The sequence below is a fragment of the Prionailurus bengalensis genome, chromosome C1 (assembly GCF_016509475.1).
Source record: "Prionailurus bengalensis isolate Pbe53 chromosome C1, Fcat_Pben_1.1_paternal_pri, whole genome shotgun sequence".
Lineage (NCBI taxonomy): Eukaryota > Metazoa > Chordata > Mammalia > Carnivora > Felidae > Prionailurus > Prionailurus bengalensis.
In genome coordinates, this window is record NC_057345.1 from 63422838 (window position 1) to 63450673 (window position 27836).

Genomic DNA, 27836 nt, shown 5'->3' on the forward strand with positions numbered 1-27836 from the left:
AGATTTTCTCCCGTTCCCCTTTTTCTCCTTCTGAAACTCCAGTTATTCTACTATTTGTACATTTAAAAGTGTCCTATAGGTCATGTAGGCTATCTTCACTCGTTTTCATTTTTTTTCTTTGTTCTGCTCTGACTGGATTATTTCAAAGTTCTTACCCTTTAGATCAGTGTTTCTATCTTCTGTTTGATCTATTCTGCTGTGGATGGTCTCTACTGCATGTTTCATTTCATTCACTGAATTTTTTAGTTCCAGAATTTCCATTTGGTTCTTTTTTATGATTTCTATCTCTTTGTTATATTTCTCATTTTGTTCATGTACCATCTTCCGGATTTCATTGAATTGACTTTTTGTGTTTTCTTGTATCTCATTGAGTTCCCTCAAAGCAGCTATTTTTGAAGTCTTTATCAGCTAAATTGTAACATTTTATGCCTTTGAATTTGGATATTGTAGGATTATTGTTTTCTTTTTGTGATGACATGTTTCCTTGATTCTTCATGTTCCTTGGGGTTTTGCATTGCTCTTTTGGCAGTTGAACAGCAGACACTTCCTTAAATCTTTACTTACTGTTTCCTGGTGGCAGGTCTTTTTGTTAGACCAGCTTATCTCTGGTAATTTCTCCAGCCTTGTATGGATATACCTGCTCTATACTTCTTGCTCCCTCTTGTGGCATAATTCTTAAGATCATATGTCTTACCTGGTTCTTAGAGCTCAGAAGGCTAGCTACTGGAAAACTTACTTTTGTTTTACAGAAAGTGGAGCTATAGCTCCAATAGTTTCTCCCTGGCCCACAGCTGCCTTCTTTTGTAAGGGAACTCTTTATAGGAGCTTGGGGCACTCAGGAGCAGACACAATGAGCTGGCTATGGGTTTAGCTCTCAGGGCATTGGGGATGCCTGTAGGCTAGGTGGGGATATCCTCAGGTAAGTTTCTCCCAGTGGTTTATGGATACGCTTCCTACTGGAGTCTTGAATGCAGTCATCAAAAACTGCATCCCTTTAATTCCCTTCTGATATTCTTATGTGTCCCTTTCCTAATCTCCCTCCCCCAGTCATGAAGGCCTTGCTTCAATACTCTTGATGCTGCAGGAGAGAAATGGGCTTCTCCAGCAGTGTCACCAGCAGAACACCTAAGGTAACTGAGCATTCATTCCCTGCTCTCCCCCTCCCCCCACAGGGTAGATCACTGTTGCTAGCCAGTTCAGCCCCACACTGTTGCCTTGGGGGAGGAGTAGCCCTGGCAAAGCTCCTCTTAACCCTCTTCAGTGCATCCAATTTTGTATTCTTTTTTGCTTGAATGGAATGCTAGAATCTTTCTTTGGGAAGCTTGAATTTCTATAAAATCTCTCTTGTTCATGGGTGTCTCCCAAGTCAGCATTTTCCTGGTTTTCCTCAACCATTGGGGAGAGTGGCTATGACTAGTTCACAAGATCTTGGTGGTTCCACAGACCATACCAAGATCTGTCTACTTATTACCCGATGCACAGGTGGGCAAGACTCCTCCTGGGTACCTTGGTATATGGTGCTAGCCCCACAATTCTTACAGAGGTACTTTTGTTCATGGATGGATGCTGAATTATTTAAATGGGGAGGGAAGCAGAAAGGAGAGGTATCTTAATGATATTGACATCACTCCCCTTCTTCTGAGTGTTTACTATGAGCTAGAAGAAAACTTATAGTCCATCCAACTAAATGTCCCCAGTTCAAATGAGGCCCAGAAAATTGGAATGATTTGCTGTAGATTTGTGGGTGTTTGTTTGTTTGTTTGTTTGTTTTAGAGACAGAGAATCAATAGCAGTCTCCACACTGAGCATGGAGCCATGGGGCTTAATCCCATGACCCTGAGATGACCTGAGCTGAATCAAGAGTCGGACGCTCAACTAACTAAGCCAATCAGGCACCCCTGGCATACGTTTTACAACATAAAACATATGTAGGGGGGGAAATGACTAGCAGCTAATCTTCTGGATTGAAAACTTCCTAACCCTAAGCTTCTCAATTTAATACAAAATTCTTACATACTTATGTATGTAATAAACAAATTGATGGCACCTTAGAAACATATGAGGAAAAAGACCCTGATTACAAAATTCAAAATTCAAAAATATGAAAAAGGCTCCTCTTTATCTCAGGCCCTCATTGCTTTATATCTGATTTTATAAAACCTTCCTAACTTATTTCGTTACTTTCATAGTTTCCTCTCTGCAAATTCATCTCATCTCTCTCTCAGACTTCATGACAGCTCCCAAACCTAAAATGAATGTTTCATTGGTCACATTTTTAAAAATCCTGACTGTTCTCCATTGATTATAGAACAGAAGATTGATTAAAGGATAAAAGACAGGTCTAGATTCAAATCATGGCTCTTCCCTGCCACTTTCCTTGATAAGCCGTGCTTCAAACAAATCAAACATTATGACCTTTAATTTATGCAACTGACAAATGGGGATAAGAGAGTTCAAGGTGCAGGGGAACCTGGCTGGCTCAGTCAGAGCAATGTGAGACTTTTGATCTCAGGGTGACAAGTTTGAGCCCCACTTTGGATGTATACAATTACTAAAAAAATGTAATTTTTTTAAAGTGTAAGGTTTAGATATTAGATTTCAACCAAATCTAAAAATCCCCTTTCACATAACTTAATTATATGAATAGTAAATGGGGAAAAAATTTTAAAGCAACAAAAATATATCAATAGCAATCAAACAAGGAGAAAGGTCATGTGATAACCTTAAAAAATTGGTGGTTCTCAAGTAAAGAAAGACACAAGAGCTTCCAAGAATTTCCCAAACACTGATCAGAGCAGTATGCAAGGCTCTCAACATCATCCTCCAAATGAGCACTATGTGGAGAAGATGAGCAAACACAATCCTGAAAAATCTAAACCACCCCCAACAACCTGTGCCACAACATGGAGAAGAGAGATTCAGATGAGACATGGGTAGCACTTTGAAGAGAAAGAATTTTCCACTGGAGGAAAAGTCCCATTCCAACTATCTTTGTGTATGACCAGAAAAGGGAGCTATTGGGACCTTCTATTTTAGGATCTTCCAGCTGTGAGAAAAATGGACAGGATAGCAGAATAATCATAAACACCCAGAGTTAATTATCTTCAACAATAAATAGTGATTTAGCAGAAAGGAAAAAAGAGAGGGAGAGAGTAATTAGGACAAGAGTCTCTGAGGAAAGGAAAGCAGAGGCATGCTTCATGCCTGAAAGGAAGTAACTATGCACGTATTATTGATAGAGGGCCAAAACTCTCCATTTATTATTTATCTTTTCCCCAGAGGAGGAAAAAGCCATGTCTGGGAGGAAAAGAAATTGCTACCGGGGAGAAATGGGTGAAAAGGGGAAAATCAGTGACATTGAAGTAGAGAACCCAATAAACAAAACAAAACAAAAGTTTAGATTACCTGCTCTAAAGGAAGCAAAGAACCCAGGACTTTGATGATTATTAGAAGGTATAATCCAAAGCTCAATGACAATTCTTTTTTTTTTTTTAATTTTTATTTTTGAGAGGGAGAGAGACAAAGTACGAGATTGGGAAGGGCAGAGAGAGAGGGAGACATAGAATCTGAAGCAGGCTCCAGGCTCTGAGCTGTCAGCACAGAGCCCCATGCAAGGCTTGAACTCTCGAACCCACAAGTACACAAACCCACCAACCCACGAACCATGAGATCATGACCTGAGCCAAAGTTGTACACTTAACCGATTGAGCCACCCATGTGCCCCCAAAGCTCAGTGATATTTCTTAGTGTGATGAAGGTAAACCCCAACAGGTGGACAGAGTTTAGTACAAGAAACATTTAATAAAACCCAGGAAAGCAGAGCCACAGGTCGTCCAGCCAAAACAGTATACAGCCACAGTTGATCTCTTCCCTTGTCCCTGAACTTAAAGTAATACAAAAGCAAGTGGAATTCACCCACAGGATAGCAGAGCAAATAGGAGGTCTAGACAACATTGCTAATATGCAATATAAAAAAGATAAAAAGGGCACAGCTTTACAAACACATGTCAGCAACAGTAGATAAATGTGAGAAAGGAGAATACAGATAAAGAAACCATTCTAGAAGTTAGCAGAGCCCCCTCCCCCAAATCCTGCAACTGCTTCATGATAGAGATGTTAAAGAGAACATAAAATCCGTTTTTAAAAATAAGATGTAAAGCACTATTAAAGAAATAAGAGGGGAAAATGCAATAAAGCTAAGAAAACAAAGAACCATACCAAACAATTATAGAACTAAAAAAAATTAGAAAGCCCAGAAACAGCTCCATCAAATATAATTTTAAACTTCAAACCCATTCAAATTTAAATTCCTTCTATCTCCTAACCTATGTGAGGTAGTGGGTCAAAGTTAGCTGCTTTTCTCTTTTTGGTTTCATCCCTCCAATTTGCTAGTCACTGTTTCTGATATCTGAGGAGTAGGAGGGCAGGTGTTGGGGAAATGGGGCAGTTTTTATGGCAGCTTCAGTTGTAATCCACCCAAGAGACCTCTAGGTGGCAGTGTATAGTGTTCACTCTATAAAGTATCTTTGTGGCTCCCTCAGGAATTCCCTGTGGTTGCCTGGTTGGCCTCTTTTCTGTCTGGCTCCGGGATTTCTGGGATCTACCCTCTGTTCATGTCCCTCAGTCAGCACACCTGGTTAAAATCATTTCCACAGGGCCCTTAATCAAATCTCAAAAATATGCCCCTTTATCCTGCCATGGGAGGAAGTACTGCCTAGTCCCAAAGCCCCTTTGTGTTTTGCCACAAGACAGGGCAATTCCAGCCACAGCATCTCACCTTTAGCGTATTCACTGGTAAGACCTTCAAGTCCCTAGAGACAAGCATAAAGCTTTCCAAGTGTCTCCCTAGAAAAGCCTCTCCTTGGCTTGAGAGAAGGGGGCATCTGCCATATTCTGCCTTTTGTTATTATTATTATTGTTATCATTATTGGGCTATTTGGTTAAAGTTCAAAGATAACGTGACCTGAATACAAGGTTGCCTTTACTCCTACTTATTCCCAAAGCAGCAAATAAACTGCCATTGATAAAAATAAAATAAGAAGAGGTCAGTGGATGCAGCTCCCCATGGTTTCTGTACATTCCACAGAAGCCCATTTGACAGTCAGTGGGACTGGCAGCCTACCAATGTTCCAGGTCAAAGAAGAATATGGACTCACTGTCTTTCAGGTCAGCTGCATCGATACTCAGAAACAACTAAGAACACTAACAGAAGGCTATAACTCTGCTAGGCAAGGAGCCATATTCTCCAGCGCATGAAAGTCTTGCTGTGTCTGCACTGGGGCAGTCTCCTCTCAGCAAGCTCTGCAGTATCTAGGAGTTTCCCTTTGTGTCTATTTAGGGGATTTCTGCCATAGCGGAACACATCTTCCTCCTTCCGCATCAGAGGGAGGTAGTGAGGTGGGTGAAATGCCAGTACTCTGTCACCTCCTCTTTAAAGATATCTCTTTCTCTTCAATTTCAGCCTCATATATAGGCTGGGGACGAGTGAACAGCTAAAGCTGGCAGAACTAGCTTAGGATCATGAATGTAGCAAAGTTCTACATGATTGGTTTGGCACCTCTCTCTAGAACGATAGGCACATATCAGTTTGTTGTTAGCTTTGGGGGCCCCCAGATAGAGCATCCAGTTATTTGTCTACCGTATCCTGACTTATATTAAAACTGCTGGGCGTTTGTGACTTACTTCAGGCAGAAACTGTATCATCCATCTTTATTTTCTCTGAAGTGCTGGAGATGATACCCTCTCAAGACAGTTCATAAATACTTGAAAAATTGAATTTAATTTTAAGGAAAGACCAACTTTGCCCTTCCTTTCTACCTATGCACATACTACTCCTCCTCACTCTGCCTTTAGTACTGAAACAAGGCTACCTTTCCCATGAGGTAGTCCCATCCCATTCAGCCCCATGAATTTCTCCTTGTTCCCAAACATCTCCAAAGCTTGGTTAATATGCTGTTTTATATCACTACTTAAATGTATATTTATCTTGCCTCTTCAGTGTGACCCTGAGTTCTTTAATACTATAGGCCATCTTATACTTACTTCTACAGAGAAGTTCTTAGTAGTCAGTAAATATGAATACCATGTTAAATCATATAAAAATCATTTCTTCTACACATATTTGAGAAGGAACACCTCCATTTTTTTGCTTGTGTTTTCTATTGCACTGAACTAGTGAAATTCAGACAAGTATCATCATAGCACGTTAGAGCAAGAGGGCTTTAGAGATTATCAATTCTGCATAGTTTACCCCATTTTAATGTAGCAGTGCATTAGTATGTTGCCTCCCTTCACCCTCTGTTGACCATTCTAGTAACTGCACCTTTTTGAATCTCATTTCAGAATGACCACCATTTCTCCAAGTTCCTAAAATTGGCAAAAGCCAGTTTTTTAATATGTTATGTATAATGCTACTTGTTCCACTCCAGGAAAATTGAAATTCTGTTATCCATAGGTAATATTCATTTAGGCACTTGGGCTCTGTAGCCAGAATGTGTTCCTAAGCCAATTCTCTTTGGACATCTCTGTCACCCATTTTCCTGATTGGAAAGTGGGAATAATAAGAATAATGACCTTGTAAGGTTGTGTGAGGCTAAATGAATTAATGCCCGCAAAATACTTAGAATAGTACCTGGAAAATAGCAAGACCTCACTATTTGTATTGTTTGGTGCTGGTGGTAGCTGTGTTTAGTAAATTTCATATCAACGACAAGTTTTTTATTTGGTTCTTTCTAGTAGGCTAAGCTCCTAGAAAACACACACAATCTCTGCTCTATCTTTAAATATCTAGCACTCTGTACAGTGGCTGGCACATAATAATCACTCAGCAAATGTTTGTTAAATGCAATTTATAAATAATTGATTTAAGAATTATTTAGTGATTATTAAGAATACAAGCTCTGGAGGCGCCTGGGTGGCTCAGTCAGTTAAATATCTGACTTCAGCTCAGGTTGTAATCTCACAGTTCATGAGTTTGAGCCCCGCATCGGGCTGTGTGCTGACAGCCCAGAGCCTGGAGCCTGCTTCGGATCCTGTGTCTCCCTCTCTCTCTGCACCCTCCCCCACTTGCTCTCTCTCTCTCTCTCTCTCTCTCTCTCTCTCTCTCTGTCAAAAATAAATTAATATTTTTAAAAATGTTTAAAAAAAAGAATACAAGCTCTGGATTCAGACTACTTCTGTTCAAATTCTGGCTCTGCCATTTACTAGCTAAGTTAACTTAGGCTTAACTTTCCTATACCATTATTACATACATACAATGATGGTGATTATAACTGCTACTTTCATAAGATGATGGTAAGAATTAAATTATCGTATACCTGAAAAACACAATAAGATCCAGCACATAGTAAACAATCAATATATGTTAAATTACATTATTTGTAAGGATTTCCCAAAGTAATGTTTATAAAGTAAGATAAGTAGACATGTAAGAGCATCTGACAGACCTGAGTTTGAGTCCCACTGTAGCCGGTACACAGGAGTGCAGGAACACCTGTCTGGGGGCCCCAAACAGATCAGGTTCAGCCACTTGCCACTGGCAAAATCCAAAGGCAGAGAAACAAGTGGTTGTAAAACAAGAAAGGAATTATCTCAGTGAGGCCAACGCCAGGAAGACAGCAGACTAGTGTCTCAAAGACTGTCTACAAAATGGTGAAAATACTTCCAGGTTTCTATAAGGAAAATGTAGGGCAAAGGTGGGTGGGTACATGCAGGCAGGCAGTGAAGGTCAAATCAATCACCATAAAGGTCTTTTTACCTTCAGGGCAGTCCTTATTGCTTCAGATGCTCCCATCTGGGGATGCTTTGCTTCAAGGTCTTCCACCTGAGCCTGAAAAGAAAAGCTAGTAAAAACAAGATAAAAGGGGCCAGTCAGATGTCTGAGACTGGGTACTCCCCTTGCATGCTTTTGGCTTCTGTAATTTTGCTTGCCTTCTGTGTCCACCAACTACCCATGTAGCACCACAGATAAGTGACCCCTCTCCTTTTTCTTTTGTCTCCCAACCCCCTACCATCCCCATCATAAAAGGAAGCCAAAGCCAAGGTTAGGGGCTCAGCCTTTGAAGGTGACTCCACTGGGCTGGCACTGATGCGAAATAAACAGTCTTTTCCTGATTCCCCGAGTGCTTGTGGCCTGTCTCTTCCTAGGCACCCAGTGTTTGCTGTAACAAGCCAAGAGACAAACTGGAAAGAAGAACCCAACTAAAAAGTTTGAGGTCAAAAAGGAAGGAGCTAGACTCCTCTTTCAAGTCCCCACTGTCAAAACACCACTTGGTTCCTATGGAAGGAAAAGGGACTTTGGTCAATTCTTTTGTAGCTACTTCCTGATGACCAGAGATGACATAGGGATTTTGGAATGGGAGATTTTGACTGGGTGAGAGAATTTTTTTGCATTCCCACTGAAAAGAACAGTAAGGGCATCTCCAAGCTAGTAGAAATAATGCAGTTTCCTGTTTGACAGATACAAAAAGTCAAACAACCAAAGAGAAAAAGAAATACAGTGGTGCTTAGCAAGGTATATTTACATTTGAAAGAAATCGCATTTAGCCAACTGCCAAAAGGATCTAGAGCTAGGGTATCTGTGGATAGGTAGAGAACCATCTTTCACATTTGTGTTATCTCACCATTTAGGGTGATCACATGCTGAGTTTTGTTAAAGGCAGCTGCTATATGTTCACAAAAGCCTCTACTTGTAATTCTACATCAATAGAGGCAGCTCCTGGGACAAATAAGGCTAAAGGATAAAACCACCAAGAACCCCTCTTTACCTGATGTCTAGCCTTAACAGTATCTCAGTTATGAGGACTCACTGGCAAGTGGAAGACAATTTGTCCCAAGAGACAAGGATGCCCCCAAGTGCAAAACCTCAGTCCAGTTGTAGGGAGGATAAATCCATCCATTATTTCCACAAGCCCATAACCACCTCCAAGAGATAGGATACACTTCAACCCAATTTGAAAAGGTATCCACAAAAACTAATAAGTACTTTATATTTCTAGCAGCTTCAGGCATTTGAATAAAGTCCACTTTCCAATCTTCAGAGAGATATGGACCCTGATATTGAGTCCCATGCAATTTGAGAAATCACTCTGTTTTAAGATTGTTCCTAGAACAAGGCTAACATCTTGGAAACTCTTAGTGAGTATTCTTCCTTTCATAGCAATTATAAATATTTACATAAGTTCAATAAGAATCTGTTCTCCTTTGTAACAGGATGCTATTAGAGACATCAGTTATATTACCAAGGCTTTGACTAGAATGTCATATTTAAGAGAGACATGCATAGACTCGGATATGACCAGACAGCTTGAAGGAATTAAGGTTGACTTTATGGAGCCAATAGAGCCCCTTGGAAATGTTGGCCTGATACCTTGCTTACAGAGTTCTCAGCAGCTTTACCAGGTGAGTACAGGTGCAGGTGCAGGAAACCCCAGAATATTTTGGGGACCTCAAGGAAAGAAGAGAAACTCACTCAAATCTTCAGGCATTGCAGGCAAATCTGACAGCACATATTTGGCTTGACTTCTGGCCTTGAGAGGCTATCAAAAGTTCAATCTAGAGATTCCTTATGAAAAGGTCCAACAAAGCAAATTTTAAAGAACGTATGTGGTCAATCACTATTCTTACTGAACTTACATAAATAATGAGGCCAAGTTTGTTAAAACTGAAATTGTTTTACAGATTAGTCTTGATTCGGCTATCTTCAAAAATAAAGATGATTTAATTTTTTTAAGTTCATTTATTTATTTTGGGAGACAGAGAGAGAGGGGGGTGGAGGGAGAGGCTGTGAGAGGGAGAGAGAGAATCCTAAGCAGGCTTCGCACTGGCGGCACAAAGTCCCACCAGGGCTCAAACTCATGAACCATGAAATCATGACCTGAGCCAAAACCCAAAGTGGGACGCTTAACCAACTAAGCCACTTAGGCACCCTGGAAATAAAGGCAATTTTAGAGAGAAAAATTATGTTTCAATAACACATCTTTGTGGATATAAAATTCTAGTTGTTATTAATTGTCTTTAAATGTTGTTGTTTGCCTAAGCTAGATAATTTGAGGTAAAACTTCAGAGAAATTGCCACAATAGCTCATATAGACAGTCTTCGTGCTTGCTACCCTGTGAGAATAATAACAGGACCCCATGGGCATATGATTATTTGAACAACTGAACAATAGGATGGCCTTGGATATAAGGCAGCTCAAAGAGCTCAAGCAGCTCAAGGAAGAACTTGTGTCTTTTTTTCCCCAGTGTTTTTCTTCATATATATATATTTTTTTCAAGTTTTTATTTAAATTTCTGTTAGTTAACATACAGTGTACTATTAGTTTCAGGTGTGGAATTTAGTGATTCATCACTCACATACATACCCTGTGCTCATCACAAGTGCCCTCCTTAATATTCATTACCCATTTAACTCATCCCCCTGCCCACCACCCCTCCAGTACCCCTCAGTTTGTTCTCTATAATTAAGAGTCTATGTTTTCTGGTTTGCCTCTATTTTTTTTTTCCCTATGTTTGTCTGTTTTGTTTCTTAAATTCCACATGAGTGAAACCATATGGTAGTTGTCTTTCTCTGACTGACTTATTTCGCTTAGCATAATACACTCCAGCTCCATCCATATGGTTACAAATGGAAAGATTTCATTCTTTTTGATGGCTGAATAATATTCATATATATACACATACATACCACATCTTTATCCATTCATCTGCTGATGGGTATATTGGGCTCTGTCCATAATCTGGCTATTATTGATAATGCTGCTATAAACATTGGGGTGCATGTATCCCTTTGATTCAGTATTTTTGTATCTTTTGGGTAAATACCTAGGAGTGCAATTGTTGGATCATAGGGTAATTCTATTTTTAACTTTCTGAGGAACCTCCATACTGTTTTCTAGAGTGGGTGCACCAATTTGCATTCCCACCAACAGAGCAAGAGGGTTCCTCTTTCTCCACATCCTTGCCAACATCTGTTGTTTCCTACATTGTTCATTTTAGCCATTTGACAGGTGATATCTGTGAGGTGATATCTCATGGTAGTTTCGATTTACATTTCTCTGATGATGAGTGATGTTGAGCATCTTTTCATGTGTTAGCCATCTGGATGTCTTCTTTGGAAAAATATATATTCATGTCCTCTACCCATTTTTTAACTGGAACATTTGTTTTTTGGGTGTTGAGTTTGATAAGCTTTTTTTTTTTAGTGTTTTTATTTATTTTTGGGAGAGAGAGAAACAGAGAGAGAGAGAGCATTTTTGGGGGGGAGGGGTGGAGAGCAAGGGGAACAGAAGATCTGAAGCAGGCTCTGCTGACAGCAGAAAGCCTGATGTGGGGCACAAACTCACAAACCATGAGATCATGACCTGAACTGAAGTCAGATGCTTAACCAACTGAGCCACCCAGGCACCCCATGATACATACTTTATAGATTTTGGATACTGCCCTTTATCAGATATATCATTTGAAATATCTTCTCCCATTCCAAAGGTTGCCTTTTAGTTTTGTTTACTGTTTCCTTCAATGAGCAGAAGCTTTTTATTTTGATGAAGTCCAAATAGTTCATTTTTGCTTTTGTTTCCCTTGCCTCAGGAAACATATCTAGTAAGAAGTTCCTTTGGCCAAGGTCAAAGAGGTTATTGCCTGTGTTTTCCTCTAGGATTTTGATGGTTTCCTGTCTCACATTTAGGTGTTTCATCCATTTTCTATTTATTTTTGTGTATGGTGTAAGAAAGTGTCCCGTTTCATTCTTTTGAATGTTGCTGTCCAGTTTTCCTAATATCATTTTTTGAAGACACTGTCTTTTTTCCATTGGAGATTCTTTCCTGCTTTGTTGAAGATGAGTTGACCATACAGTTGTGGATTCATTTCTGTGTTTTCTAGGCTGTTCCATTGACCTATGTGTCTGTTTTTGTGCTAGTGCCATTCTGTCTTGATCAGTACAGCTTTGTAATATAATTTGAAGTTCAGAATTGTGATGCCTCCAGCTTTGCTTTGCTTTTTCAAGATTTCTTTGGCTATTTAGAGTGTTTTGTGGTTAGATACAAATTTTAGGACTGTATGTTCTAGTTCTGTGAAAAATGCTGGTGGAATTTTATAGAGATTGCATTAAATGTGTAGATTGTTTTGGGTGGTATAGACATTTTAACAATATTTGTTCTTCCAATCCATGAGCATGGAATATTTTTCCATTCCTTTGTGTCCTCTTCAATTTATTTCATAAGTATTTTATAGTTTTTAGAGTATAGATCTTTTGCCTTTTTGGCTAGGTTTATTCCTAGGTATCTTATGGGTTTTGGTGTACAATCAATGGGATTGTAAATGGTATCAATTCCTTGATTTCTCTTTGTGCTACTTCATTATTGGTGTATAGAAATGCAAAAGATTTATGTATGTTTATGTTGTATCCTGAGAATTTATTGAATTCGTGTATCAATTCTACCAATTTTTTTTGTCTTTAGAGTTTTCTATATAAAGTATCATTTCATCTACAAATGGTGAAAGTTCAACTTCTTCTTGCCAATTTGGATGCCTTTTATTCCTTTTTTGTTGTCTGATTGCTGAGGCTAGGACTCCCAGGACTATGTTAAATAACAGTGGTAAGAGTGGACATCCCTCTCTTGTTCCTGACTGTCGAGGAAAGCTCTCAGCTACTGCCCATTTAGGATGATATTAGCTGTGGGGTCTTTGTATATGGTCTTTATTATGTTGAGATATGTTTCCTCTATCCCTACTTTGTTGAGGGTTTTTATCATGAATGGATAGAACTTGTGCTTTATTAAAACTGAATGTTGTGTATATATCCCATATAATTCAGCTAATGTATCCAAATTAAGGCAATATCTAATTCCTCTAAGCTTCTCCATGATTGGGTTTCTTCCTGGTTTAGCAGAAATGGATTATCTTGGTGGAAAACACATATTTTTACTAGCACTAATAGTAATTATTCTAGGTCTTCTTCTTCACTGCAGGAGCTATTGTCATTGCATGTTCTGCACAAATATGTTGAACAAATTATGATGAGGCCTCATGCACACCTCTGATTCAGACAATATGCAAGTAGGAACCCTTCATTTAATCAGATAGCCCAGGATTTTGATGATTCCCAATAGTCAGGGTCTACAATCCCTTTCAACTTGAAGAAGCTACAAAGGATGAGACCTTTGCCTCTCAACAGCCCTTAAGAATAAGGAGGATAAAATCCCATAGCAGCAAGATGAAACAGAGAAACCAAAGGGACCCTATAAAAGGACTGCTTTTTTTTTTCTTTTTTTCTTTTTTTCCTGCCTCTATTCCTGCTAAGATGCTAGGATGTACACCCAGCTTTACATGTGCCTTATAGTATGTCCTCCTTGTAAAGGTCAAGGAGTTAATGATTTCTTTGGAGACTTCCAGTACAATAAAATAACATCTAAGGAGTGATTGAGTGAGGTTATCATGTATGTTTTCTAGACCACTGATTCAGCAAGACCCCTGGTTCCAGAGCATTAGTGACTTATGGAGGATATCTAAACACTTGTCTTGGTTAGGGTGCATCTGCACCCTCTCTATAACTTCAGTAAACTCTGTTCTCACTTCCTGTTGGCTAGTGTTTGGTTTCTATCCTGTGAAAAGCCAAGGACCCTCTTGGCTGCTCCTGCAGGATCCCCTCTGAGTCCTTGGACCCAGGCAGCCTGCTATCACTGATGCTACCACTCATTAGAAATGTGTCTTGAACATGTTATATAACCTCTAAGCCTTAAGTCTTGATCTAGAATGCAGATAATACTATCTCCTTTCTTACCTCTATTGTGAAGATTAAATAGAATATATATAATGATTAACACTGTGCCTGAGGTATTATAATCATTTGACAAGTGATTTTGTTTGATGATGTAGTTCTTGTTTTTATTAATATCTTTGCTACTAAGGAATTTAACATCTAGAAAAGAAACTAAGAAATATATAAAGAACTATAATGTAAAGTAAAGTCACAGAAACTAAAAGTTAACAAATGCTTTGATAATTTATTAGTAGATATCAACATGGGCTGCAGTGATATTGCCTAAAAGAGATAAAATTTCCAAAGGGAAAATAGGAAATAGGTAGACGTCCCAGGCAAAAAGAAGTAAGACATGAAGAAAGGTGAACAAAAACTGAAAAGTAGGATGCATAAATCTTATTTGGGCAGTAGAGAAAGAGGGACACAATTGGTAGATTTATTATGAAGTTCTTCACCAAACTATTGAGTGTTTCTAATGTTCTAATGTAGACCTGCACAGTCTAATAAGTCATTAGCCCTATGTAACTGTTAAGTTCTTGAAATATAGTCAGTGCTACTAAGAAGCACAATTTTTAATTTACTTTAATTTTAATTAATTTAAATTTAAAAACTGAAAGGGCATCTGGCTGGCTCAGTCAGTAGAGCATATGACTTTTGATCTGGGGGGGGGTTGTGAGTTCAAGCCCCACACTGGATGCAAAGATTCCTTAAAAATAAAATGTTAATACTTATATCAGACAATCTAGATTTTAAAATAAAGAAGGTAATAAAAGATGAAGAAGGGCATTATATCATAATTAAGGGGTCTATCCACCAAGAAGACCTAACAATTGTTAACATTTATGCTCCAATTGTAGAAGGACACCAGTATATAAATCAATCACAAACATAAAGAAACTCATTGATAATAATACCATAATAGTAGGGAACTTCAACACCCCTCTTACAGCAAAGGACAAATCATCTAAACAGAAAATCAACAAGGAAACAATGGCTTTGAAAGACACACTGGACTGGATGGATTTAACAGATATATTCAGAACATTTCATCCTAAAGCAACAGAATGCACATTCTTCTAGAGTGTACATGGAATATTCTCCAGAATAGATCACATACTGGGACACAAATCAGCCCTCAACAAGTACAAAAAGATTGAGATCATGCCGTGCATATTTTCAGACCACAACGCTATGAAACTCAAAATCAACCACAAGAAAAAAATTGGAAAGATCACAAATACTTGGAGACTAAAGACCATCTTACCAAAGAATGAATGGGCTAACCAAGAAGTTAAAGAGGAAATTAAAAAGTGCATGGAAGCCAATGAAAATGATAACACCACAGCCCAAAACCTCTGGACCGCAGCTAAGGCAGTAATAAGAGGAAAGTATATAGCAATCCAGGCCTTCCTAAAGGAAGAAAGATCTCATATATACAGCCTAACCTTATGCCTTAAGGAGCTGGAAAAAGGACAGCAAATAAAACCCCAAACCAGCAGAAGACAGGAAATAATAAAGATTAGAGCAGAAATCAATGCTATCAAAATAAAAAAACAGTAGAACAGATCAATGAAACCAGGAGCTGCTTCTTTGAAAGAATTAACAAAATTGATAAACCCTTAGCCAGATTAATTAAAAAGAAAAAGAAAATGACCCAAGTAAATAGAATCAAGAACGAAAGAGGAGAGATCACAACCAACACTGCAGAAATACAAACAATAATAAGAGAATATTATGAGCAATTATACGCCAATAAAATGGACAATCTAGAAGAAATGGACAAATTCCTAGAAACTTATAAACTACCAAAACTGAAACAGGAAGAAATAAAAAATTTGAACAGACCCATAACCAGCAAAGAAATCAAATTAGTAATCAAAAATCTCCCAAAAAACAAGAGTCCAAGGCCGGATGACTTTCCAGGGGAATTCAACCAAACATTTAAAGAGTTAACACCTATTCTTTTGAAGCTGTTCCAAAAAAATAGAAATGGAAAGAAAACTTCCAAACTCATTCTATGAAGCCAGCATTACCTTGATTCCAAAACCAGACAAAGACCCCACTAAAACGGAGAACTACAAACCAATTTTCCTGATGAACATGGATGCAAAAATCCTCAACAAGATACTAGCCAACCAGATCCAACAATACATTAAAAGAATTATTCACCACGGCAAGTGGGATTTATAGCTGGGATGTAGGACTGATTCAATATCCACAAAACAATCAATGTGATATATAACATCAAAAAAGAAAGGACAAGAACCACATGATCCTCTCAATAGATGCAGAGAAAGCATTTGACAAAATACAGCATCCTTTCTTGAAAAAACCCTCAAGAAAGTGGGGATAGAAGGAACATACCTCAAGATCATAAAAGCCACATATGAAATACCCACTGCTAATATCATCCTCAATGGGGAAAAACTGAGAGCTTTACTCCTAAGGTCAGGAACACAATTGACTTGTGTTGCCACTGTTATCCAACATAGTATTGGAAGTCTTAGTCTCAGCAATCAGTTAACACAAAGGAATAAAAGGCATCCAATTCGTCCCGGAGGAGGTCAATCATTCACTCTTCAAAGGTGACATGATACTCTATGTGGAAAACCCAAAATATTCCACAAAAACTGCTAGAACTGATCCATGAATTCAGCAAAGTTGTAGGATATAAAATCAATGTACAGAAATCCGTTGCATTCCTAAATACCAATAGTGAAGCAACAGAAAGAGAAATCAAGGAATCAATCTCATTTACAATTGCACCAAAAGTCATAAAATACCTAGGAATAAATCTAACCAAAGAGGTGAAAGATCTATACACTGAAAAATATAGGAAACTTAGGAAAGAAATTGAAGAAACAAAAAAATGGAAAAATATCCCATGCTTCTGGATTGGAAGAACAAATATTGTTAAAATGTCAATACTACCCAAAGCAATCTACATATTCAATACAATACCTATCAAAATAATACCAGAATTCTTGGGGCACCTGAGTGGCTTAGTCAGTTGAGAATCTGACTTCAGCTCAGATCATGATCTCACGGTTTGCGAGATTCCATGTCGAGCTCTGTGCTAACAGCTGGAGCCCCACATTGGGCTCTGTGCTGACAGCTCAGAGCCTGGAGCCTGCTCCAGGTTCTGTGTCTCCCTCTCTATCTCTGTCTCCCCCCCCCCCACTCACATTCTGTCTCTCTCTCTCTCTCTCTCTCAAAAATAAATAAAACAGTTAAAAAAAATAAGACCAGCATTCTTCACAGAGCTAGAACAAACAATCCTAAAACTTGTATGGAACCAGACAAGACCCCAAATAGCCAAAGCAACCTTGAAAAAGAAAACCAAAACTGTAGCCATCACAATCCCAGATTTCAAGACGTATTACAAAGCTGTAATCATCAAGACAGTACTGGCACAAAAACAGACATGCAGATCAGTGGAACAGAACAGAGAACCCAGAAATGGACCCACAAACGTATGGCCAACTAATCTTTGACAAAGCAGGAAAGACTATCCAATGGAATAAAAAGACAGTCTCATCAGCAAATAGTGCTGGAAAAACTGGACAGCGAAGTGCAGAAAAATGAACCTGGACCACTTTCTTACACCATACACAAAAATAAATTCAAAATGGATGACAGGCCTAACTGTAAGGTAGGAAGCCATCAACATCCTAGAGGAGAAAGCAGGCAAATACTTCTTTGACCTCGGCTGCAGCAACTTCTTACTCAATACGTCTCTGGAAGCAAGGGAAACAAAAGCAAAAGTCAACTATTGGGACCTCATCAAAATAAAAAGCTTCTGCACAGCAGAGGAAACAATCAGCAAAACTAAAAGGCAACTGACGGAATGGGAGAAGATATTTGCAAATGACATATCAGATAAAATATCCAGAATCTAGAAAGAACTTATCAAACTCAACACCCAAAAAACAAATAATCCAGTGAAGAAATGGGCAAAAGACATGAATAGACACTTCTCCAAAGTAGACATTCAGATGGCCAACCATCACATGAAAAAATGCTCAACATCACTCATCAATCAGGGAAATACAAATCAAAACCACAATGAGATACCACCTCACATCTGTCCGAATGGCTAAAATTAACAACTCAGGCAACAACGGATGTTGGTGAGGATGTGGAGAAAGAGGAACTCTTTTGCACTGCTGGTGGAAATGCAAACTGGTGCAGCTACTCTGGAAAACAGTGTGGAGGTTCCTCAAAAAATTAAAAATAGACCTACCCTATGACCCAGCAGTAGCACTGCTAGGAATTTACCCAAGGGATACAGGAGTACTGATGCATAGGGGCACTTGTACCCCAATGTTTAGAGCAGCACCCTCAAGAATAGCCAAATTGTGGAAAGAGCTTAAATGTCCATCAACTGATGAATGGATAAAGAAATTGTGGTTTATATATACAATGGAGTAGTACGTGGCAATGAGAAAGAATGAAATATGGCCCTTTGTAGCAACGGAATGGAACCGGACAGTGTGATGCTAAGTGAAATAAGCCATACAGAGAAAGACAGATACCATATGTTTTCACTTTTATGTGGATCCTGAGAAACTTAACAGAAACCCATGGCGGAGGGGAAGGGGAAAAAAAAAAAAAGAGGTTAGAGCGGGAAAGAGCCAAAGCATAAGAGACTCTTAAAAACTGAGAACAAACTGAGGGTTGATGTGGGGTGGGAGGGAGGGGTGGGTAGGTGATGGGTATTGAAGAGGGCATCTTTTGGGATGAGCACTGGGTGTTGTATGGAAACCAATTTGACAATAAATTTCATATATTAAAAATAAATAAATAAATAAATAAATAAATAAATAAATGTGTGAATTTGAAGGTACATGATTTATATCTCAATAAAGCCATGAAGGAAAAGAAAAAGAGAGAAGGGGAGGAGAAGGGGATGGAAGAGAGGAAGGTAGTATAGAGAAGAGGAGAGGAAAGAAGATGAGAAAGTGAGAAAAGCAAGGGCTGCACTTGTGGAGTTTTCCCTCAATAAGGAATGAAGAATATAGGGAGGGTTATAAAGAGAGACTTGAACACAGTTTCAGAATGAAAGATAATAAATAAATAGAAAAAATAGAGGGACCAAACAGACCATGGGTTATAAATTGGATCTACAGCTTTCTTGGAGAGATGAAAGTAAAATACTACGATTCTTCCTATTGCATAACTTGATTACTATACTATTATTTCTATTATACAATTGTGTACAGGTTGGGCTATGTGGGTCTCTAGCCCTTTATTAAGTTTATATTGTAAAAGAGGTTTGTACAGAGAGCACACAGGAGAAACTACTTGATTTGACATGCAACTTTGAGAATTTCACAAGGTGACATTTGAGCTGCCTCTCACAGCATGAGTAATAATCAGATGGGGATGCAAGAGGCAGGATATTATATGTAGGGGGGTCAGTTTATGGAGAGGCATGGTGGTGTGAAAGAGCATGGCATAGAAGAGAAATATGAGGGAGAGGGAGCAGATAAGTAGCATGAGGTTAGGAAGTAAAGGTTCTTTTCTATTACGGAATGAAGCTTTAAATTTATCCTATAAATAACAAGCCAGGGTAGGTGTTAAAATTATAGATAGGATCGAATTTTCATTTTAGAAAGATAAGCAAAGAGGTATATAAGAGGAAAAGGCTTAGGACATGTAACTAATACTGTGGAGCTCTGCCCTTGAGGTTCCCTCTTCAAGGTCCATGATATTCCCACACTATTATGGATATTAGCTCCTGATAGGAGCTAATTATTGTAAAGCAGATTGTCTGGATCTGAAACCCAGTACTGCCACTCATTAATTGTGTAGCTAGGGGCATATTAAATAATTGTCCGGAGTCTCAGTTTCTTCACCTGTAAAATTGGAATGCTAAGAGTATTTATTTTGCAGGATTGTTGTGAAGAATGCCTTACTTACATGTAAAAGTAATTCTGAACAGTGCCTGGTACATAGTAAGAGCTCCATGAATATTTATTAGAATTATTATTCATAAAGCTAATGAATTTCAGCTATGAATGCCAGGTACTCTGTTAGGCTCTGGCAGTATAAAACTAAATAAATCATAGTCCTTGCTTTCAAGAAATGAATACCTAGATGGAAAACAAGTACGTAAATCATTATATGATAATACAGAGTACTAAGTACTAATATGATGGAATGAGGAAAACTTGCTTTGAGATACAAACAAAAAGGGAATTTAGGGCATGAGTAGTTATTTGTTTTTTATTTTATTTTTAAGTAATCTCCGCACCCAACTTGGGGTTGAACCCACAACCCTGAGATCAACAGCCATATGGTATACCTACTGAGCCAGGTGCCCCATGATAAGGCATTTAAACTTTATTTGTAACGGACTAGGAAACTTGGAAGGTTTTAAGCAAGGAAACAGAATTTCTAGACTTACGTTTGAAGAGAGATAACTCTAGAAGCAATGTAAAGAATACGTTAGAGGAGAAGACATTAATTTTGTGATTATTGTAGCACGCCAGACAAGAGAAGTTTATAGACCTAAACTAACAGAGGGGAAATAGGGATGGGGAAGAAATGTGTGGGAGAGCACAACGAGCAGTACCTAATGACTGTTAGATGAGGCTGTAAAGGGGAAGTGTGAATCAATGAGGACAACAAGGTCTCTAGGTTTGGGTGATGTCCTAGATAATGGTACTATTAATCAATAGGAGTATAGAAAGAAAAACATGCTTAGGGGAGAAGGTTCTTTAATACTTACAGGTGTTTTGATTGAGGTGCTTATGGTATATCAGAGATCAGAAGATAATTATGTATTTAAGATTTGTCAATAGTGTCTAAAGTTGAGGCAGCAGTTGAGACTGACCAAAAAAGTAAAGAATTTGGTGGGGAAATTTATAAGAATTAAACCATAATAAGGCACACAGGCGTGCCTTTAAATGGACTAGCCATTAGATTCTCTTGAGTTAGTTTTTCCCAAAAAGACATTACAATAGTGCTTAGTACTTTTATTCAAGGCATAGTTTATTCAAGGCATCCTTTCTTCCACTATCTAGTACCTCAGTGGTATACTTATAATTCAGCCTAAGCACTTGATATAGTCTTGCCAAATTATTGTATACACTTTTGACCTTCTTTTTATAATGTTTATTACAATTATATAATAATAGCTACACTCTCGGGCTCTGGGCTGATGGCTCGGAGCCTGGAGCCTGTTTCCGATTCTGTGTCTCCCTCTCTCTCTGCCCCTCCCCCGTTCATGCTCTGTCTCTCTCTGTCCAAAAGTAAATAAACGTTGAAAAAAAAAAATTAAAAAAAAAAATAATAGCTACACTCATATAGCAATTATTCTATTAACTCATTTAGTTGTCACAACATTGCTATGAGGTCAATATGATAAAAAAATGAAAGGATTATTAATGACTATGACACCATATTTGTTATCTTATTTCATCATAATATTAGAGGTTAATAGTTATAATTAAAGTAATTTTTATCTTACAGGTATATTATATGATATCATTGTTTCAAAAGTACACAAATAAAACAAGAAGTACTTATGTGATTAAAACATAGCAAGTGGACTCCAGTTCTAATCATTATTTTGTAAACTTGAAGAGTATTTGATGAGACAGAAAGGACTGAAGTGGATTCCTGAGAACTTTTACCCAAAATTCACTGTATTGACAACTTATCAATCAAACATGTATAGAATATTAATTATGTGAAGATACTTACTAGATAGGATGATAAAGATACAGTGGAGTCACATCAAATCAGCCTGACTTCAGAATCCAACCACTTCACCTTTATTTCCACGCCATTTCTAATCTTTGTCCTCCTAATCACAAATAAGCCATTACAATATAATCTAAGCTATAATATGTATATACAGTCTTAATATGGAAACACAATGAAATAAACACTGCAGACAGCAGGAAAAATTTCAGAATACCCACCTGAGGATTCATGGTGAGGAATATGGAGGCTTAACTAAGATGGAAAAGCTGAAGAATGATCTAACCTCTGTTACACAGTTAGCAATCAAATGTACTCCATAGCTGAAAGCATAAGGTTTCTCAGAAAACCCATAAATAATTGAATGTGCTTTCCCTAATAAGTCTTGCTATCCTTTTCCAGGACAAATTGTTCTTTTGCTAGTTTTTAGCCAATCAACCTTCCCAACAAAGAAGATTCATTGTTCTGCTACTAGCTTATGGTTCTTGTTTTAATAAACCCTGCCTTATTTTTTTTTTTCAATGACAGTCTATGGTTGATTACCTCCCTCATATCTAAGTAAACTCAGCTCTGTTTTTCTCAGCTCTGTTTTCAACCCAACTAAATGACTCTGAGTTATCAGAAGCCTATTGAAACAGCAGAAGCATACAGCCTAAGAAAGCACCTCATCTAGACCCCTTAAGTACTAGGTTGCCTTTTCTCACTTCTGTGAGTGTCATTATTTAGGGATCAACCTTATTGGCTCTTGATGCTGAACCTGAGTCTTGACCAAATCTGATTTTTGTCCACAGCTGCTGTTTAATGTTGGGCAGCTGTTTTCATGGTGGTCTCTGACAGGTGACAGGAGACTGGGTAATGTGGTTGTTCCTTTATGTGCCTTAATTGTTTGCTTGTCTGTCTTAGAAATTCTGATATTCGCTCATATCTGTTTGCTCCCAGATCTTGAGATAATATAGTCAAACTTGGCTGGTCTGAACCTTGGAGTTAAAAAACTGCCCCTGTCACATCCTACCTCCCTGATCTGTTAAACTTTTCCAACCACTGCTAGAACTTCCTGTTGTCTTATGCCCTTTATTTTCTTTTGTCAGTTCTTTGTAGGTCTTTGTATTGAAAGAAAGAAAAAAGCCATTTCCCTTCTTTAGAAAGGATATCTAAGTTATCTATTACTGTGTAACAAACCACACACAACTTAGTGGATTGAAACAATTTATTATTTTTCCAAATTTTTGTTGAGGTTCTTCTGATCTCACCAAGTCTCACTCACACAATTGCAATCATCTGTGAATTCAACTGAGGCTGGATGTTCTAGAATAACTTCTCAATCATGTTTGGGATCTCAGTTGGGATGGCTGGACTCCTAGGCCAGCTGGGCCTCTCCATGTCTTTCATGTTGGCTTGTTCATGCAGTGGCAGAAGTGTTTAGAGAAGACAAGACCCAATGTACAAATGCTTATCAAGTCTCTGCTTGTCTGTGTTTGCTGATATCTATTTGGTGGGAGCAAGTCACATGGCCAAGTCCAGCATAAATGTGGAAGAGATATGTAACGGATACAGAGAAGTGTGATACAGAAGGATAAGACAAGAAAATTAGTCTTTTATAAAATACTCTTCTTATAACGGCAGCTCTTTCTGTGCCTGGACCGATTCCCTCTCATTATCTCTCTTTCTCTTTTGGAAACCTTTTCAAGGTTAATGGATGATAAAGATCTACGGCTTGTGCACACTATAGGGATGTTCAGTTCAAAAATATCTATCTTCAAAGGAAAGAAAACATGGAAAAATTGAAATTAGTTTTTTATAGGTTGTAAAATAGAGCTGGACTTCTAAAATAGCTTTCCTTGGTGTGCATATCAATTCTGCGCATAGGCTTGAATGTCATTGGAATGGGAATGACTGCTTCTGACCTCTCTGGGGCTTTGTGACAATCTGAGAAAACTGAAGGATTCAAAGTGTATGGTTTTTGTTTGTTTTGGTTTGGTTTGGTTTAATTCCTTCCTCTTGGAAAAGAAATAAGGAAGTCCCATGGAAATATGCACAAATAAGCTGAGTGAAGATGTGAGGCAGAGCTTTGTGTAAACTACAAGGAGGTATAACAAAATCTTATAGTAGAACCTCCAAGTTGACCATGTCTGTAAAGTACTCCCCAAAAAACACATAATAAAATATGGGGAAAAGCAACTTTACATTCTTCCAGAGTGCCTTTCCTTGCCCATGGTTTTAATGAGATTTGTCTGCTGAATATGAAATATTTTCTAAACAAATGGCACAATTTTGTCTATTTCTTAAGAAAAATTTAAAATTAGGGGTGCCTGGGTGGCTCAGTCAGTTAAGCATCTGACTTTGGCTCAAGTCATGATCTCACGGTTTGTGGGTTCAAACCCCACATCAGGCTCTCGGCTGACGGCTCAGAGCCTGGAGCCTGCTTTGGATTCTGTGTCTCCTTCTCCCTCTGCCCTTCCCTCATTTGTTAAATGTTAAATAAACATTTAAAAAAAAGAGACAACATTTTTAAATTTAATTGTAAAATCTTAAAGGAAATCCTGTTCTGATTAACTTATAAAGACTAATAAGAAATTCAGTAATCTTCAGGAAGCATATTAATACTTTAAGTTTGCTGACAATTTATAAAGGCTTCAGAGCCTTGTTGACACTGTAATTCGGTGAAAAAGAAGAAAAAAGTATAAGTAGAGGAGGAATATGAGAAGAAATATGAGGAAGAGGAGGAGGAGTTACTTAACTGTAAATTAAATTAACAGCTTTGGTTATAAAATTTCAAGATAAAAGCCAGAGAAATACCAGTGGTTATCAGGCTGAGAAACAATGGGGGGAGGGGGAGAATTCTTAAAAAACAGTACTTTTATTTTATTATTATTTTTTTATTTTAGAAATAGAGAGCATACGTGGGGAAGAGAGGCAGAGGGAGAGAGAGAATCTCAAGTGGACTCTGCACTGAGCATGAACCCAACACAAACCTTGATCCCATGACTCTGGGAGAATGACCTGAGCTGAAATCAGGAGTCAGTTATACAACCAACTGAGCCACCCATCGCTAAAAAAAAACACCAGTATTTGTATTTTATTTTTTTTAATGTTTATTTATTTTTGAGAGAGAGAGAGAGAGACAGAGCATGAACGGGGAAGAGAGAGGGAGACACAGAATCCGAAACAGGCTCCAGGCTGTCAGCACAGAGCCTGACACGGGGCTCGAACCCACAAACCACGAGCTTAGACTTAGCCGAAGTCTAAGGGTTAATTGACTGAGCTACCCAGGTGCCCCAAAAAACAGTATTGTTAAACAAAAGTTTTAAAGTTTAAATCATTGTTATTTAAAATTATACAAGAATAAGTTTAGGTTTTATTTCTATCAAGGCGAATCCTTGAACAAATTAATCGGTTTGGTAATTTGAGTTTAAAAATAGTTATATGTTCTCCCAGATTTTAACATAATGTGAAACATGTTAGCATAATATTATTTTCTCAGGGAAAGATTAATTCTAGCTTCTTAGATTTCCTATACTGATGTTTTACCTCCATTAAATGTTTAAAGTTATAAAAATATAAAAATTATGGTTCAACTATCTTTTGAAAGATTTACTTCTGTGAACTTCAGACAACACTGCAAATCATACAGTTCTAGTATCTCTGTTCATACTGCCTGTAAATTTTTTTTTAAGTAGGCCTCATGCCCAGCAGAGTCCAAACAAAGTAAACAAAACATGGGGCTTGAACTCATGATGCTGAGATCAAGACCTGACCTGAGATCAAGAGTTGGATGCTTAACCAACTAAGCCACCCAGGACCCCCCCTCCCCCCAAAAATTTAAATATCATAGTTCTTTGAATAATTGAGATCAACAGATTGTGTTAAAGATCAACCTCAAACAAGATTTCCAAAATCCCTAACTCACTGAAAACTTTGACTAGTGTTAAATTAAGTTCATTAAGTTAAAATAGCCTTAGACTACCTCGACAATTCATAAGTAGATATAAATTCATAAAATACAGAATACAAAAACAAGTAAACATAGTTTTATCATACATATGTATGATATTATATACATTTTCATCATCCATTAGCTACTAGTTTAAAAAAACTTTAATTTTATTAATCTATTTTGAGAGACAGAGTGAGAGAGAGCACAAGCAGGGGAGGAACAGAGAGAGAGGGAGAGAGAGAGAGAGAGAGAGAGAGAGAGAGAGAGAGAGAATCCCAAGCAGGCTCTGCACTGTCAATGCAGAGCCCGATGTGGGGCTCAAACTCATGAACCCTGAGATCATGACCTGAGCTGAAATCAAGAGTCAGTTGCTCAATTGACTGAGTCACCCAGATACCCCTATTTTATTATTTTTTTATTAAAAAAATTTTTTTTTAAACATTTATTTATTTTTGAGACAGAGAGAGACAGAGCATGAATGGGGGAGGGGCAGAGAGAGAGGGAGACACAGAATCGGAAGCAGGATCCAGGCTCTGAGCCATCAGCCCAGAGCCCAACGCAGGGCTCGAACTCACGGACCGCGAGAGCGTGACCTGAGCCGAAGTTGGACCCTCAACCGACTGAGCCACCCAGGTGCCCCCAGATACCCCTATTTTAAAAGAGATATGTAAATACCTTTAGGTCATGTCTAATACACATGGTCATGTTTGCACTTATACTTTATAAATATAAAAGAGATGTAGATAGGTACTCATAGCAAATAAGCAACTTTCATTAGATTCCTTTCAGGGCTAAAGGGCTTGTCTATAATAGGTAATTCTCAGTTACCTATCTCCTAGTTCTTCTGTGACTGAGAATACAGAAGTTAGTTACTTTGGTTAAAAATGTAGCTAAAATGGGTGATATACTCATTACAAAGAGATATGAATATAAAAGGATGAATGTGTTTTATCCATTTGTTTATCAAGGGAACTATTAAAATTATATTAAGATGATGAATGTAATATATATACAATATCTTACATATTAATAAGGCAAGTGTATTTTTTGTATTTTTTTAATTTTTTGAATATGAAATTTATTGTCAAATTGGTTTCCATCCAACACCCAGTGCTCATCCCAACAGGTGCCCTCCTCAACCCCCATCACCCACCCTCCCTTCCCTCCCTCCCACCGTCCATCAACCCTCAGTTTATTCTCAGTTTTTAAGAGTCTGTTATGGTTTGGCTCTCTAACTTTTTTTTTCCCTTCCCCTCCCCCATGGTCTTCTGTTAAGTTTCTCAGGAAGGCAATTGTATTTTAAAGCTAAAGATGAAAGTTTTAAAATTGTCATTTAACCATATATGTATTTAAGTATGTTTCAAAAATGTACATATAAAGGTAATAAATTAGTAAACAAAAAAATTTTTTTAAGTGGTGATAATTCAAATACTTGGTCTCTGACTATTTTCTGTGCTTTTTTTCTCCATCTTTACTGAGATATAATCGATATACATTATTGTATAAGTTTAAGGTATATAACATGTTTATTTTGTAAAAATATACAGCAAAATTATTACCACCATAGTGTTAGCTAACACCTCCATCGTGCCAAATAATAAAAATTTCTTTTTTATGGTGAGGACATTTAAGATCTACTCTCTTAGCAACTTTCAAGTATGTAATAAAGTATTACTAACTATAATCACCATGTTATAGATTAGATCCCAGAACTTATTCACCTATAACTGGAAGTTTGTACTCTTTAACCAACATCTCCCCATTTCTCCCAGCCCCCAGGCCCCGAAAGTCTCTATTTCTGTGGGTTCACCTTTTTTTAGATCGCACATATAAGTGATATGCAGTATTTATCTTTCTACGACTTGACTCAGAATAATACTTCCAAGTTCCATCTATGTTGTTACAAATGGTAGGATTTACTTCTTTTCCATGGCTAAAGAATATGCATATACAGTGTATATATATATATATACACACACACACACACACACACACACACACATATATGTATACCATATAGGGGCAGAGGGAGACAGAGAATCTTGAGCAGGCTCCACACTCAGCACAAGTCCAACACAGAGCTCCATCCCACAACCCTGTGGTCATGACCTGAGCCTAAATCGAGAGTCAAGATAAGGTGCTCAACCACCTGAGCCACCCAGGTGCCCTCTGATCTATTACATTTTTAAAGTGCAGATACAAAATTACATATGTAATAAAATTCAACTCTATAAGAAAAACATTATGAATGTGTGTTCTATGCAGAGAAAAATCTAAAAGCTATATACCAAAATATTAACATTAACCATTGCTTATTTTCTTCCTCATATGTACTTACCTTTATTTTTGAGATTTTTAAATAATTAATGAGTACTTATAATCTGATGAATCATTTTTATTCTGAATAGAAGTCAGTTTAGACCTTGTGAAAACAAT